The sequence below is a fragment of the Scyliorhinus torazame genome, chromosome 29, assembly GCF_047496885.1.
Source record: "Scyliorhinus torazame isolate Kashiwa2021f chromosome 29, sScyTor2.1, whole genome shotgun sequence".
Lineage (NCBI taxonomy): Eukaryota > Metazoa > Chordata > Chondrichthyes > Carcharhiniformes > Scyliorhinidae > Scyliorhinus > Scyliorhinus torazame.
This window is the reverse complement of record NC_092735.1, coordinates 14755358-14769383: the sequence shown is the minus strand read 5'-3', so window position 1 is coordinate 14769383 and position 14026 is coordinate 14755358. Positions and strand designations below refer to the sequence as shown.

At 55.9% G+C, this 14026-nt stretch overlaps 1 protein-coding gene across 1 annotated transcript in view; it reads left to right on the top strand.

Annotated features, from left to right (window-relative positions):
• Window positions 1-266: 266 nt before the first annotated feature.
• mgat3a (beta-1,4-mannosyl-glycoprotein 4-beta-N-acetylglucosaminyltransferase a) overlaps window positions 267-14026 on the top strand; it is a 53520-nt gene continuing 39760 nt past the window's right edge. The window contains exon 1 of the mRNA XM_072492100.1: window positions 267-446. The gene's annotated coding sequence lies outside the window, so the exon portion shown is untranslated. The remainder of the gene's footprint in view (window positions 447-14026) is intronic.

Below are 14026 nucleotides of genomic sequence, written 5' to 3'. Positions count from 1 at the left end.
GAGGTGAGGGAGGGAGGGGGATGAAGGAGAGGTTGAAAGGGGGGTTGGAGTTGAGGGAGGAGATGGAGGGAGGAGGGGATGGGCGAGGGGGAGAGAGATGGAGATTGAGGGGGTGGAAATGAAGCCGCCCCTATAAGAGGTGAGGGGGGGGGGTGGGGGGGAGGAGGAGGAGGTGTTGGGTAGGTGAGTGAGTGGGGGTTTGGGGGGGAGATGAGCCGGCCCCTTTAAGAGGCTGTGGGGGTGATGGCGGGGGCGAGGCGGCCCCTTTAAGATGTGGGTGCGGATTCTCTGCGGCGCTCGGACGTGCAGAGCCGAATGTGAGCGGGAGAGAGAGAGCGAGAGGGAGAAAGAAGAGGAAGGAAGGGAAGGGAAGAGAAGAGAAGAGAAGAGAAGCGGCAACAACAACAACAACAACAAGGCGGCGGCACCGACAGCCCGGGGGATGGGTGAGTGAGAGCTCGAGCCCCCGGCCGGCCCAGGCCCCTCGCCGGGGGCTGCCCCCCGCCTCATCGCAGCCCGGGCTGCGGGAGGGGGAAGAGGCTGAGGGAAAGTTGAGGGGAGGGAGGTTGGGGGAAGCGGTTGAGGGGGAAGGGGATGAGAGGAGGGGGAAGGGTTGAGGGGGGGGGAGGCTGAGGGGAGGCTGAGGAGGGGGGGAGGCTGAGGAGGGGGGGAGGCTGAGGGGGGAGGGGGGGAGGCTGAGGGGGGAGGGGGGAAGGGGGAGGCTGAGGGGGGGTGGGGGGGAAGGGGGAGGCTGAGGGGGGGTGGGGGGGAAGGGGGAGGCTGAGGGGGGGGTGGGGGGGAAGGGGGAGGCTGAGGGGGGGGTGGGGGGGAAGGGGGAGGCTGAGGGGGGGGTGGGGGGGAAGGGGGAGGCTGAGGGGGGGGGTGGGGGGGAAGGGGGAGGCTGAGGGGGGGGTGGGGGGGAAGGGGGAGGCTGAGGGGGGGGTGGGGGGGAAGGGGGAGGCTGAGGGGGGGGTGGGGGGGAAGGGGGAGGCTGAGGGGGGGTGGGGGGGAAGGGGGAGGCTGAGGGGGGGTGGGGGGGAAGGGGGAGGCTGAGGGGGGGGTGGGGGGGAAGGGGGAGGCTGAGGGGGGGGGTGGGGGGGAGGCTGAGGGGGGGTGGGGGGGAGGCTGAGGGGGGGTGGGGGGGTGGGGGGAGGCTGAGGGGGGGGTGGGGGGGAGGCTGAGGGGGGGGTGGGGGGGTGGGGGAGGCTGGGGGGTGGGGGGGAGGCTGAGGGGGGGGTGGGGGGGTGGGGGAGGCTGAGGGGGGGGTGGGGGGGAGGCTGAGGGGGGGGTGGGGGGGTGGGGGAGGCTGAGGGGGGGGTGGGGGGGAGGCTGAGGGGGGGGGTGGGGGGGAGGCTGAGGGGGGGGGTGGGGGGGGGAGGCTGAGGGGGGGGTGAGGGGGGGTGGGGGGAGGGGGGGTGGGGGAGGCTGAGGGGGGGGTGGGGGGGGAGGCTGAGGGAGAGGCGGAGTGGGGGGGAGGCTGAGGGAGAGGCGGAGTGGGGGGGAGGCGGAGTGGGGGGGAGGCTGAGGGAGAGGCGGAGTGGGGGGGAGGCTGAGGGAGAGGCGGAGTGGGGGGGAGGCTGAGGGAGAGGCGGAGTGGGGGGGAGGCTGAGGGAGAGGCGGAGTGGGGGGGAGGCTGAGGGAGAGGCGGAGTGGGGGGGAGGCTGAGGGAGAGGCGGAGTGGGGGGGAGGCTGAGGGAGAGGCGGAGTGGGGGGGAGGCTGAGGGAGAGGCGGAGTGGGGGGGAGGCTGAGGGAGAGGCGGAGTGGGGGGGAGGCTGAGGGAGAGGCGGAGTGGGGGGGAGGCTGAGGGAGCGGCGGAGTGGGGGGGAGGCTGAGGGAGCGGCGGAGTGGGGGGGAGGCTGAGGGAGCGGCGGAGTGGGGGGGAGGCTGAGGGAGCGGCGGAGTGGGGGGGAGGCTGAGGGAGAGGCGGAGTGGGGGGGAGGCTGAGGGAGAGGCGGAGTGGGGGGGAGGCTGAGGGAGAGGCGGAGTGGGGGGGAGGCTGAGGGAGAGGCGGAGTGGGGGGGAGGCTGAGGGGGGGTGGGGGGGAGGCTGAGGGGGGGGGTGGGGGGGAGGCTGAGGGGGGGGGGTGGGGGGGAGGCTGAGGGGGGGGTGGGGGGAGGCTGAGGGGTGGGGGGGAGGCTGTGGGGGGGGTGGGGGGGAGGCTGAGGGGGTGTGGGGGGAGGCTGAGGGAGAGGCGGAGTGGGGGGGGGTGGGGGAGGCTGAGGGAGAGGCGGAGTGGGGGGGAGGCTGAGGGGGGGTGGGGGGGAGGCGGAGGGGGGAGGGGCGGAGGGGAGGGGAGGGGGGAGGCTGAGGGGTGAGGGGGAGGCTGAGGGGAGGGGGGGAGGCTGAGGGGAGGGGGGGAGGCTGAGGGGAGGGGGGAGGCTGAGGGGAGGGGGGGAGGCTGAGGGGAGGGGGGGAGGCTGAGGGGAGGGGGGGAGGCTGAGGGGAGGGGGGGAGGCTGAGGGGAGGGGGGGAGGCTGAGGGGAGGGGGGGAGGCTGAGGGGAGGGGGGGAGGCTGAGGGGAGGGGGGGAGGCTGAGGGGAGGGGGGGAGGCTGAGGGGAGGGGGGGGAGGCTGAGGGGAGGGGGGGAGGCTGAGGGGAGGGGGGGAGGCTGAGGGGGAGGGAAGGGGGGGAGGCTGAGGGGGAGGGGAGGGGGGGAGGCTGAGGGGGAGGGGAGGGGGGGAGGCTGAGGGGGAGGGGTGAGGGTGAGGGGGAGGGGAGGGGGGAGGCTGAGGGGTGAGGGGGAGGGGAGGGGGGAGGCTGAGGGGGGAGGGGAGGGGGGAGGCTGAGGGGTGAGGGGGAGGGGAGGGGAGGGGGGAGGCTGAGGGGGGAGGGGAGGGGGGAGGCTGAGGGGTGAGGGGGGAGGGGGAGGGGGGAGGCGGAGGTGAGGGGGGAGGGGGAGGGGGGAGGCGGAGGGGAGGGGGGAGGCGGAGGGGAGGGGGAAGGGGAGGGGTGAGGGGGAGGGGAGGGGGAGGCTGAGGGGGAGGGGAAGGCTGAGGGGGGGAGGGGAGGGGAAGGCTGAGGGGGGGAGGGGAGGGGGAGGCTGAGGGGGGGAGGGGGAGGCTGAGGGGGGGAGGGGAGGGGGGAGGCTGAGGGAGGGGGGAGGCTGAGGGGGGAGGGGAGGGGGGGAGGCTGAGGGGGGAGGGGAGGGGAGGGGCTGAGGCTGAGGGAGGGGAGGGGGGAGGCTGAGGGAGCGGAGGGAGGGGGGGGAGGCTGAGGGAGGGGGGAGGCTGAGGCTGAGGGAGGGGGGAGGCTGAGGCTGAGGGAGGGGGGAGGCTGAGGGAGGGGGGAGGCTGAGGGAGGGGGGAGGCTGAGGGAGGGGGGGGGAGGCTGAGGGAGAGGAGAGGGGAGGGGGGGAGGCTGAGGGGCGGGGGGAGGCTGAGGGGAGGGGAGGAGGGGGGAGGGGGGGGAGGCTGAGGGGGGAGGGGAGGGGGAGGCTGAGGGGGGAGGGGAGGGGGAGGCTGAGGGGGGAGGGGAGGGGGGGAGGCTGATGGGAGGGGGGGAGGGGGGAGAGTCGGAGGGGGGGGAGAGGCGGAGGGGTGAGGGGGAGGGGAGGAGGCTGAGGGGAGGGGGAGGGGAGGGGGGAGGCTGAGGGGGAGGGGAGGGGTGGAGGCTGAGGGGGGAGGGGAGGGGTGGAGGCTGAGGGGGAGGGGAGGCTGAGGGGGGAGGGGAGGGGTGGAGGCTGGGGGGGGAGGGGGAGGCTGAGGGGGGAGGGGGAGGCTGAGGGGGGGAGGGGGGGAGGCTGAGGGTGGAGGGGGGGGCTGAGGGTGGAGGGGGGGGCTGGGGGGGGCTGAGGGTGGAGGGGGGGGGCTGAGGGTGGAGGGGGGGGGCTGAGGGTGGAGGGGGGGGAGGCTGAGGAGGGGGGAGGGGGAGGCTGAGGGGGGAGGGGGAGGCTGTGGGTTGACGGGGAGGCTGAGCTGCTGATGAAGCTGAGGAGCCGCTTTGGGGAAAATGTAAACAATGAGCAGGAACCAGAGAACCTCTCTGGGAAATGAGAGAAACGGCAGCAGGAGAGAGAACACAAACTAAATGTTAGTTTCCAAAAGGGTTTGCACCAAAATAAAACCGTCTTGGGGCTTCCTAAATCTCTTCAGGATGGCAGGACAACTTGATTAAGCTGCTATTTAAAAGGGGGATGTATAGGGTTCACCTAATTCTTAAAAATGATACCCAGAGAAAGCATATCAACACACCGTTTGTCATCATCCTCTCTCTTTCTTATTTGTTTTTTGGTCTGTTTTAAAACCCTGCTTAGGCCCTTGCCAGACTGTTGGCCCCAGTCCTCGGCATCACCCCTTAGGAAGGGTGGCAAGGCCACAGGAGGAGATTTGGTAGATGGGATCATGGTTGCAGGATTTTGGTTATGTAACGGTGGCTTGGAGGAGCTAGATTTGTGCTCTTTCCCCCTTTTTGTTTTGACCAGGGACAGTTAAAGGGAGGTTTGATGTCAAGACCATGAACGGCCACCAGCCGGAGGGCTCTGTTCTGATGTCTCTCCTTAACAGAATAACCAGACAGGGATGCACGTTTTCCTTCCTGTCAGTTGTTGTAATTGGGAATGGACTGCCCAAAAAGGGAGGTGGAAGCAGATAACTTTCGGAAAAGGGGAATTTGATCGATTCTTGAAAGGGAAAGTGGGGTTGATTAAATAGGTCCTTCAAAGGAGCTGGGCTGAATGGCCTCCTCCTTGCCTGTTACTGTTACTCGCTGCGTATGGTATTCCCTTCCTTAAAGGAATTGCTAATTGAGGGCAGCATGGTGGTTAGCACTGCTGCCTCACGGCGCCAAGGACCCCGCGTTCGATTCTGACCTTGGGGTGACTGTGTGGAGTTTGCACATTCTCCCCGCGCCTTCGTGGTTTTCCTCCCACAGTTAGGTGGATTGGCAATGCTAACTTGCTTCTTGTAGTGTCGAAAGGGTCACGTGGGTCTGGGTGGGGTGCTCCTTTTTTTGAGGATTAGTGCAGACTCGATGGAGCGAATGGCCTCCTGCATTATAGGGATGCCTTGATTCTTACACGGAATATCAATTGTCCTCGAAATACAGACAACTGGAAGACTTTGGGGTGAGAGCTTGTTGTGGGGTGAAAGCTTCTTGTAAGATAGTAGCTACGAAGAGGTGTCTTAGAATATAGCAACTTGAGCCTAAAAGAATAGAGTAGATTGATTCTTCCAACGTAGCCGCTGGTTGTAAGTAACAACAATCTCTATATCAGCATTCAGCTGCTTTTCCGGTTGTATGTCTGTGTTGGCTTTTTATCTCTTACTCTCTCTCTCATGTGATTGGGAAATGTTGCCTTGTTTTGACTTTAGCATACCACTGAAACCACTCTGGGTAACTGTGGTTTTCGGCAATGCCAAATGTTAAAGGTTTTCAGATATTCATTAGACATCCTGGAGCTCTCTCTCTCTCTCTCTCTCGTTAAATGTGGACTGCGCTCCCCCAGTGATAGGTTGGACTGATGGCCAGAGGAAACCCTCGCAGTGTAAATCAGTCTGGGACTTGTGTCGACAGTATGTTGATTCCCTGGGCCAAGGAAAACCAGTTTCTAATTTTTTTTAAAGTAAATCTCTTTCTAGTAGCAACATGCCTTGTAAAGTAGGGAAACTAATTCCACTTGGGGAGGAGTAGTTGACAACAGAATTTAATTTGGCCCTTTCCTTAATTTACTGTTGTCATATTCGGCATCGAGGGTGGCACAGTGGTTAGCACTGCTGCCTCACAGTGCCAGGGACCCGGGTTCAATTCTGACCTCGGAGTGACTGGTTGGAGTTTGCACGTTTTCCCCGTGGGTTTCCTCCCACAGTCCTCCAAAGGCGTGCATTGGCCACACTTTGTGTGTGAGGATGTGCAGGTTGGGTGGGGTTATGGTGGTAGGATTGGGGAGTGGGCCTGGCCAGGGTGCTCTTTCAGAGGTTCGGTGCCAACTCGATGGGGTGAATGGTCTCCTTCTGCACTGTATGAATTCTATGGTAAGGACCCTTTGCTCGAAAGAGTGACCCTTTCCAAAGTGTAGAAATGCGGTGAAGTTCAGAGTCTGACTGTGATATACCTACTCGCTCTCTCTTGCTGTAAGGGAGAGCTGGTACTGGGTAATTCCAGGCCAGGCAGCTTGGCATCTGGATAAGAATGTCTATTTAGGAAGTTGCAATGAGGGATTTCAGGGGGGGAGAGTTGGTACTGGAGAAATCAGCCGAGGCTCTTTTGAGGAGGCATGGGAAATTTAGTGGGTATGGTGCGCATGGGTTATCAGAGAGGTTTTGGCAAGATAACTGAAGATCGAGGGGCATTGAATTCGGGGAGTTGGGGGGGGGGGGGGACGGGGGACACAAAGGCAGATTGGTCAGTGTACATACAGCAGAGCTGCAGTTACTTTGTGTGGTTGGGGAGTGAGGTTCAATTCAAAATGCTGTTGGTGGGGGTGCGGTGATCTAAACCCCAGCAGAAGAAGAAGCTGTAAATGAAATAAAATAAAAATCGCTTATTGTCACAAGTAGCCTTCAAATGAAGTTACTGTGAAAAGCCCCTAGTCGCCACATTCCCGGTTCGGGGAGGCCGGTACGGGAATTGAACCCACGCTGCTGGCCTGCCTTGGTCTGCTTTAAAAGCCAGCTATTTAACCCCGTGTGCTAAACCAGCCCCTAAAGGGGTAGAATCTGGAGAAGGTGGGTAACAGAAATGGCAGATTGGAATGCTGAAAGATAGAAAATGGGAGCAGGAGGAGGCCATTCGGCCGTTCGAGCCTGCTCCCCAATTCAAAATGATCCTGGCCATTCTTCTTACCGTCGCTCCATAATCCAACCCCACATTCGCCCCATAATCCCATGACACCTTTACAACCTTTGGTGTCGATAATTGCGAACTGCACAATATTTTGGGCTGGATTCTCCGTCGGCGTGGTCCTCGGTTTCGCCGGCAGCGCACTCCTGTCCACAGACTTCCCGATGGCGTGGGGGTGCCCACAAAGGGGAAACACCATTGGCAGGCTGCCGGGATGGAGAATCCTGCTGCCGGTGGGGCTGCGCTGGAAAACGGGTGTGATGGGACGGAGAATCACGGCCTTTTGTCTTTTTTGCTCAAATATCTTTGATGGAAGAATTGGTGATGAGCAAAAGTGGAAGTATTTGAAGATTCGCTTCACAAAGCATTGTAAAAGCAACACATACAGTCATCTTAAAAAAAAAAAAATAAAGACAGTGAATATGATATTGGGTTTAATGACTGGAGCTGTAGAATGTTTAAAAGTGGAGGTATCGAGCTTGTCTCATTTGAAAGAGTGAGACAATAGAGTGAGTTCCACACAGATTCACAACGGTGTTTGATAATCTTTATTGTCATAAGTAGGCTTACATTAACACTGCAATGAAGTTACTGTGAAAAGCCCCAGTCGCCACACTCCGGCGCCTGTTCGGGTACACAGAGGGAGAATTCAGAATGTCCAATTCACCTAACAGCACATCTTTTGGGACTTGTGAGAGGAAACTGGAGCACCCGGAGGAAACCCATGCAGACACAGGGAGAACATGCAGACTCCGCACTGACAGTGACCCAAGCGGGAATCGAACCTGTCGCTGTGAAGCAATAGTGCTAAGTAACGTGCTGCCCTGGAATGAGAGCTGTCATGTGAGAGTACCTTTAAGAAATGGGTGTTTATTACTGCAGTGATGTCAGAGAGTGGGTGGAGCTGGGCTGTCTGTCAGCTTTTTACTTTCGTTTTTGAGCAGGCTGCAGGGTGTGTTTTAGTTTCGTTTTCAGAGCTGGATAGCTGCAATCACAGCCAGAAGGTGTATGAATCTCTCTCTCTCTGTAATCTAAAGACTATAAATCGATCCTGGTGATTTAAAATTAATAACAGAAGTGACTTTAACCTGATGTGCTTCTAGTGAAAGGTGTTTTAAGTCGTATGGATGTTAAAAGGAAAGTTTAAAGGATTATTTAGTGTTGTATTCTTTGGGGGTTGTATTTGAATTAATGGTTGCTAAGCTCTTCACAGTATGTTTAAAAAGATTAACTTGAATTCATAGAATAAACATTGTTTTGCATTAAAAAATACTTTTACATTTCTGCTGTACCACCTGTAGAGTGGGCCGTGTGCTCCCCATATCACAATCTATTAAAAGTTGTGGGTCAGGTGAACTCCATGATACACTTTGGGGTTCTTTAAGCCCTGGCCCATAACAGAGGACAAGGAAGTAAAGATGCAAAAATTTGAGGTGAAGAGGAGAATAATGAGTTACTTGACGGGAGATATGCAACAATGAAAGAAAATTGTGCAAGGTTAGAATGGGTGATCTGAATCGGTGTCTCTAATGGAAGGGGCAGAAGGCAACTGCTGTTTTGTTCCTGCCTCCACTCTGATGATGAGGCTAGTTAGAAATGCAAGATGTGTGGGAGGCCAGAATGGAGGAACATAACCTGTAAAACTGGATTAGCAGAGAGCATTGCAACATATAGCCTGGAGGTAACTCTCACAGAGTAAGGGTGGTGGTGATGGGCGAGTTAGAGCTGGTGTTTTCAAGTGTGTGGCTGATGCCTGCCCAAGAATGGATTGTTGCCCATCAGAATTGCTACAGTGCGGAAGGAGACCATTTGGTACATCGAGTTTGCACCGACTCTCTGATGGAGCACACTGCCTGGACCCAATCCAATCCCCACCATGTCCCCGCAATCCCACCTAGGAGCAATGTATCCTGGCCAGTCCACCTAACCTGCACATTTTTGGGACTGTGGGAGGAAACCGGAGCACCCGGAGGAAACCCATGCAGACGTGGGAAGAAAATGAAAACTCCAGTCACCCGAGGCTGGAACTCATACAGGCATGGAATTCATGTGGGCAGCACAGTAACACAGTGGGTAGCACTGTTGCTTCACAGTGCCAGGGTCCCAGGCTCGGTTCCCACTTGGGTCACTGTCTGTGCGGAGTCTGCAGTTTCTCCCCGTGTCTGCGTGGGTTTCCTCCGGGTGCTCCGGTTTCCTCCCACAAGTTCCGAAATGTGTGCTGTTGGGTAATTTGGATATTCTGAATTCTCCCTCTGTGCACCTGAACAGGCGCCGGAGTGTGGCGACTAGAGGCTTTTCACAGTAACTTCATTGCAGTGTTAATGTAAGCCTACTTGTGACCAAAGTAAAGATTATTATTATTGGGTCCCTGGAGCTGTGAGGCAGCAGTGCTGACAACACTGCCACTGTGCCGCCCCAGGGCTAAGTGTGTTCAGGAGCCGTCAACAATGAATTCTTCAGCTGTGACTTTGAAACCGGCGAGGGTGACCCAGGCAGGGAGAAGGCCTCTCATCCTGAATCCCCTTTTTAAAAATTGAGTTCCTGGAAATCTCTGCTGCTATTGTCCTAGCATTCACTATATTCCACATCGCCCTGTGCTCGGTAACTCTTCACCTGGCAAAGTTTAATTTTTAAATCCCTCCACGCTCTGGGATATGTGTCCCTGTTTTCTTGAGCATTCCTGATTTTAATCGCAGCGCTCTTGGTGGCTGAGCCTTCAGCTGCCTCAGTCCCAAGCTCTGGAATTCACCACCTCTTGACTTCAGCCTCTGCCTTAAGGTAGAAATGTTCACAATAATAATCTTTTACTGCAATGAAGTTGCTGTGAAAATCCCCGAGTCACCACACTCTGGCGCCTGTTCGGGTACACACAGGGAGAATTCAGAATGTCCGATTTCCCCTAACAAGCACGTCTTTCGGGACTTTTGTGGGGGGACACCCCACGCAGACATGGGGAGAACTTGCAGACTCTGCACAGACAGTGACCCAAGCCGGGAATCGAACCCGGGTCCCTGCTGCTGCGAAGCAACAGTGCAAACCACTGTGCTAGCGTGCCGCCCAGCACACAGATAAGCCTTTTTCATAGCTTGTGGAGATATGCTGGCGTTGGTGCAGTAATGAGTTTGGGAACACTTATTTGGAATAAGGATATTCCCCATTTCCATGTGCTTTGTAAAAGGTGTGTGATCATTTTTTTAATGAAGTGTACCCTTGCTCTCGACAGTGCACAGAAAGACTAGGGACTGGGGGATTTGCTGTGATGTCAGAATGGTTGAATGATGTCAGTTATTTCACCAAGTAACTCACCGTTGTAAACATTTCCTTTGGATCCTATTTCTTTTTGAGCTGGGGCATCCTATTCGTGTCATATTTGCGTGTGAGTAACACACCCACGTGTTTTCTTTTTTAAATTTGGCATGTGTTACTTCACTTTGATCTGTATAGGGTTGCTTGTATTGAAGTACAGGAGAGGGGATGTCTTTCCGCAATTATACAGGGTCTTGGTGAGGCCGGGCCTGGAATATTGTGTGCACTTTTGGTCTCCTTATCTGAGGAAGGATGTTCTTGCTGTGGAGCGAGTGCAGCTAAGATTTATCGGACTGATTCCTGGGATGGCGGGATTGAGATATGAGGAGAGATGTGAGTTTGTTCGGATTATATTGAAGCATAGAATTTACAGTGCAGAAGGAGGCCATTCAGCCCATCGAGCCTGCACCGCCCCTTGGAAGGGACACCCTACTTAAGCCCATGACTCCACCCTATCCCCGTAACCCCACCTAACCTTTTGGACACCAAGGGGCAAGTTGGCATAACCAATCCTCCTAAACTGCTCATCTTTGGACTGTGGGTGGATACCGGTGCACCTGGAGGAAACCCACGCAGATACTGGGAGAACGTGCAAACTCCGCACAGACTGTCGCCCGAGGCCGGTATTTAACCCGGGTCCATGGAGCTGTGAGGTAGCAGTGCTAACCACTATGTCACCATGCTGCCAAATATTCATTGGAGTTTAGAAGAATGGAGGGGGGGCGGGGGGGGGGAATCTCCTAGAAACCTATAAAATTTGAGCATGATTGGACGGAGTAGATGCATGAAAGATATTCCTGATAGCAGGGGAGTCCAGAACCAGGGGTCGCAGCCTGAGGACTTTTAGGACTGAGATGAGTGGTCAGAGTGGTCGGCCTGTGTCACAGAAAGCACTTGAGGCCAAAACATTGTACGCTTTCAAGAAGCAGTTAGATGTAGATCTTGGATCAAAGGATTTTCGGGGGTGGGGGGGGGAAAGCGGGAACAGGTTGCTGAGTTGGATGATCCGCCATGATCATAATGAATGGCTGAGCAGGTTCGAAGGGCCGAATGGCCTCCTCCTATCTTTCCATGAAAGAGGCACAAGCGATCTTTCAAATCTCTGCCAAAATTGCACCGGGTTCCCTGGATTGAGCAGTTGTAACACTTTTTGATATGGTAGAGATCTCGGACACCAGCAGCTGGTGCATCTGACCCAATGGAATATTGGGATGCTGCAGTTAGCTTGGCCACCTCGAGGGTAATGGAACAGAGTAATCGTCCAGGGTTCCAGCTCTTAAGCCAATACTCGGTGATTCCCTAATGTGGGTTTGTGCACAGAGAGCCTAACTGGGACATTCCTCATTGGTATGACGTTGACTGTCAAAGCCGGCTGCAGAATTGTTTGACGCTGAAGCGAATTCTAATCCACGGTCAAGTGTGTTTTGACCGCTTTTCGTCAATGGTTTAATCAGACCTTATGTTCGTTCTGTCTAAAGAAAGACTTTAATTTATATAGCAACTCCGAACCTCCTAATGAGATGTAATCCCTGTCCCTAATGTAGCAAACACGGCCGCCAATCAGACAGCGGTGTAATAACCGCCAGATTATCTGTTTTTGTGATGTTGGTTAAGGGATAAATACTGGCCAGGTCACCGGGGAGAGCTCCCCTGCTGCTCTTCAAAGCAGTGCCCATGGGATCATCTGTACATACACGCACGCACACACCCGGGAGAGCTAGGGGGACCTTCGTTTAACATCTCATTTTGAGCGATGACTGTGTCGCACTCCCTTGGTCTTGGGACTGAAATGGCAGCCTGGATTATTTTCAAAATTGAACTGAGCCTCCACTCCACTCAGTCTCACCTGGCAACTTACTGTCGCCAAGTGTTCAAATGAACTCCCTTTGTTTTCTGTTCTCCATAATAAATATCTTCCTATCTGTGGTTTGGCACTGTTTCCACCTCTGTCACTGCTCTTTACTGCAGGCTTAGTTTATTTCCTGTAAAGGAGCTGACCCATTAACCAAGCAGTGGCTGATTTGTGCGACAGCCCCTCCCCGTGCTCTTCCGAAGCCCCAAAAGGGTCCTTGACCGGCCAGTGAGAACACAATCCTCCTGCCTCCCTCCAGAATGGTGCCTGTCCTGTGCTCGAAGGTCATCTCCAGATTTGCATTCCTATCTCCCACACCCGCTTGCGCGGCTCGTAGGCAACAGTTCCAGAGATTGTGAAGGGAGAGATCTGGGGCAGCGATCGAGCCCACTAATAGGGAGTAATGGCAGAAATGAGTTGCATACTGGTTGGCACTATGACTTCACAGCTCCCAGGTTCGATTCCCGGCTTGGGTCACTGTCTGCGGAGTCTGCACGTTCTCCCCGTGTCTGCGTGGGCTTTCTACGGGTGCTCCGGTTTCCTCCCACAAGTCCTGAAAGACGTGCTTGTTAGGTAATTTGGACTGAATTCTCCCTCTCTACCTGAACAGGCACCGGAATGTGGTGACTAGGGGATTTTCACAGTAACTTCATTACAGTGTTAATGTCAGCCTACTTATGACAATAAAGAGTATAAAAAATAAATATTAATAACTGCATTTTTCTGCCATTTGCCAGGGAAATGTGACATTTACGAGACATTAAGGTAATATCTCTGTTATGTTTAAGTTGGGGAGAGATAATTGATGTGTCTTGGAAGGATGCAAACCCCCTGGTCTGGGTAAATTGCATCTGCGCCTATTAAAAGAAGATAGAGATGAAGCAAATTGACCATTCGATATCTGATTAAAGGGAAGAGTAGCTAATGTGGTCCCCATCTTTAAAATGGGAGGTGGGACGTTGGCTCAGTTATAGTGGAATAAAGAACAAAGAAAAGTACAGCACAGGAACAGGCCCTTCGGCCCTCCAAGCCCGTGCCGACCATGCTGCCCGACTAAACTACAATCGTCTACACTTCCTGGGTCCGTATCCCTCTATTCCCATCCTATTCATGTATTTGTCAAGATGCCCCTTAAATGTCACACTCGTCCCTGCTTCCACCACCACCTCCGGTAGCGAGTTCCAGGCACCCGCTACCCTCTGTGTATTTTTTTTTTAAACTTGCCTCGTACATCTACTCTAAAGCTTGCCCCCTCACCTTAAACCTATGCCCCCTAGTAATTGACCCCTCTACCCTGGGAAAAAGCCTCTGACTATCCACTCTGTCTATGCCCCTCATAATTTTGTAGACCTCTATCAGGTCGCCCCTCAACCTCCGTCGTTCCAGTGAGAACAAACCGAGTTTATTCAACCGCTCCTCATAGCTAATGCTCTCCATACCAGGCAACATTCTGGTAAATCTCTTCTGCACCCTCTCTAAAGCCTCCACATCCTTCTGGTAGTGTGGCGACCAGAATTGAACACTACACTCCCAAGTGTGGCTTAACTAAGGTTCTATACAGCTGCAACATGACTTGCCAATTCTTATACTCAATGCCCCGGCCAATGAAGGCAAGCATGCCGTATGCCTTCTTGACTACCTTCTCCACCTGTGTTGCCCCTTTCAGTGACCTGTGGACCTGTTGTAGCCACCTAAAATGGCTGATTCCCTATTAATTTGGCCAAAACCCGATTTAAAATGGCTAACCGAAAAGGCTGATGGGGAAAGCAGGCAACGGGACACAAACGGACAGCTGCAGGCAGAATATCATATTCGGCTCTGGGCAAGTCGGCCCAGATCGATACTCAGGACTATTAACAGCCCATCAACCCAGACATCTGCAGTTTAATCGGCTATCCCCAGGAACAATTGCAACATATTAGCAATTGAATACCGGGCCAGACCTGTCGGCGCCTGCAGTGGCCGAAACAAAGGCAGGTGAACGACCACCCCCCGATCGAGGAATCGCCTCGCAATTGGACGTATCGAACCCAGTGATGGGGAACAAGTCCAATCACTTGGGACTCAGGGTCAAGGGCCGCCCCGAGAGG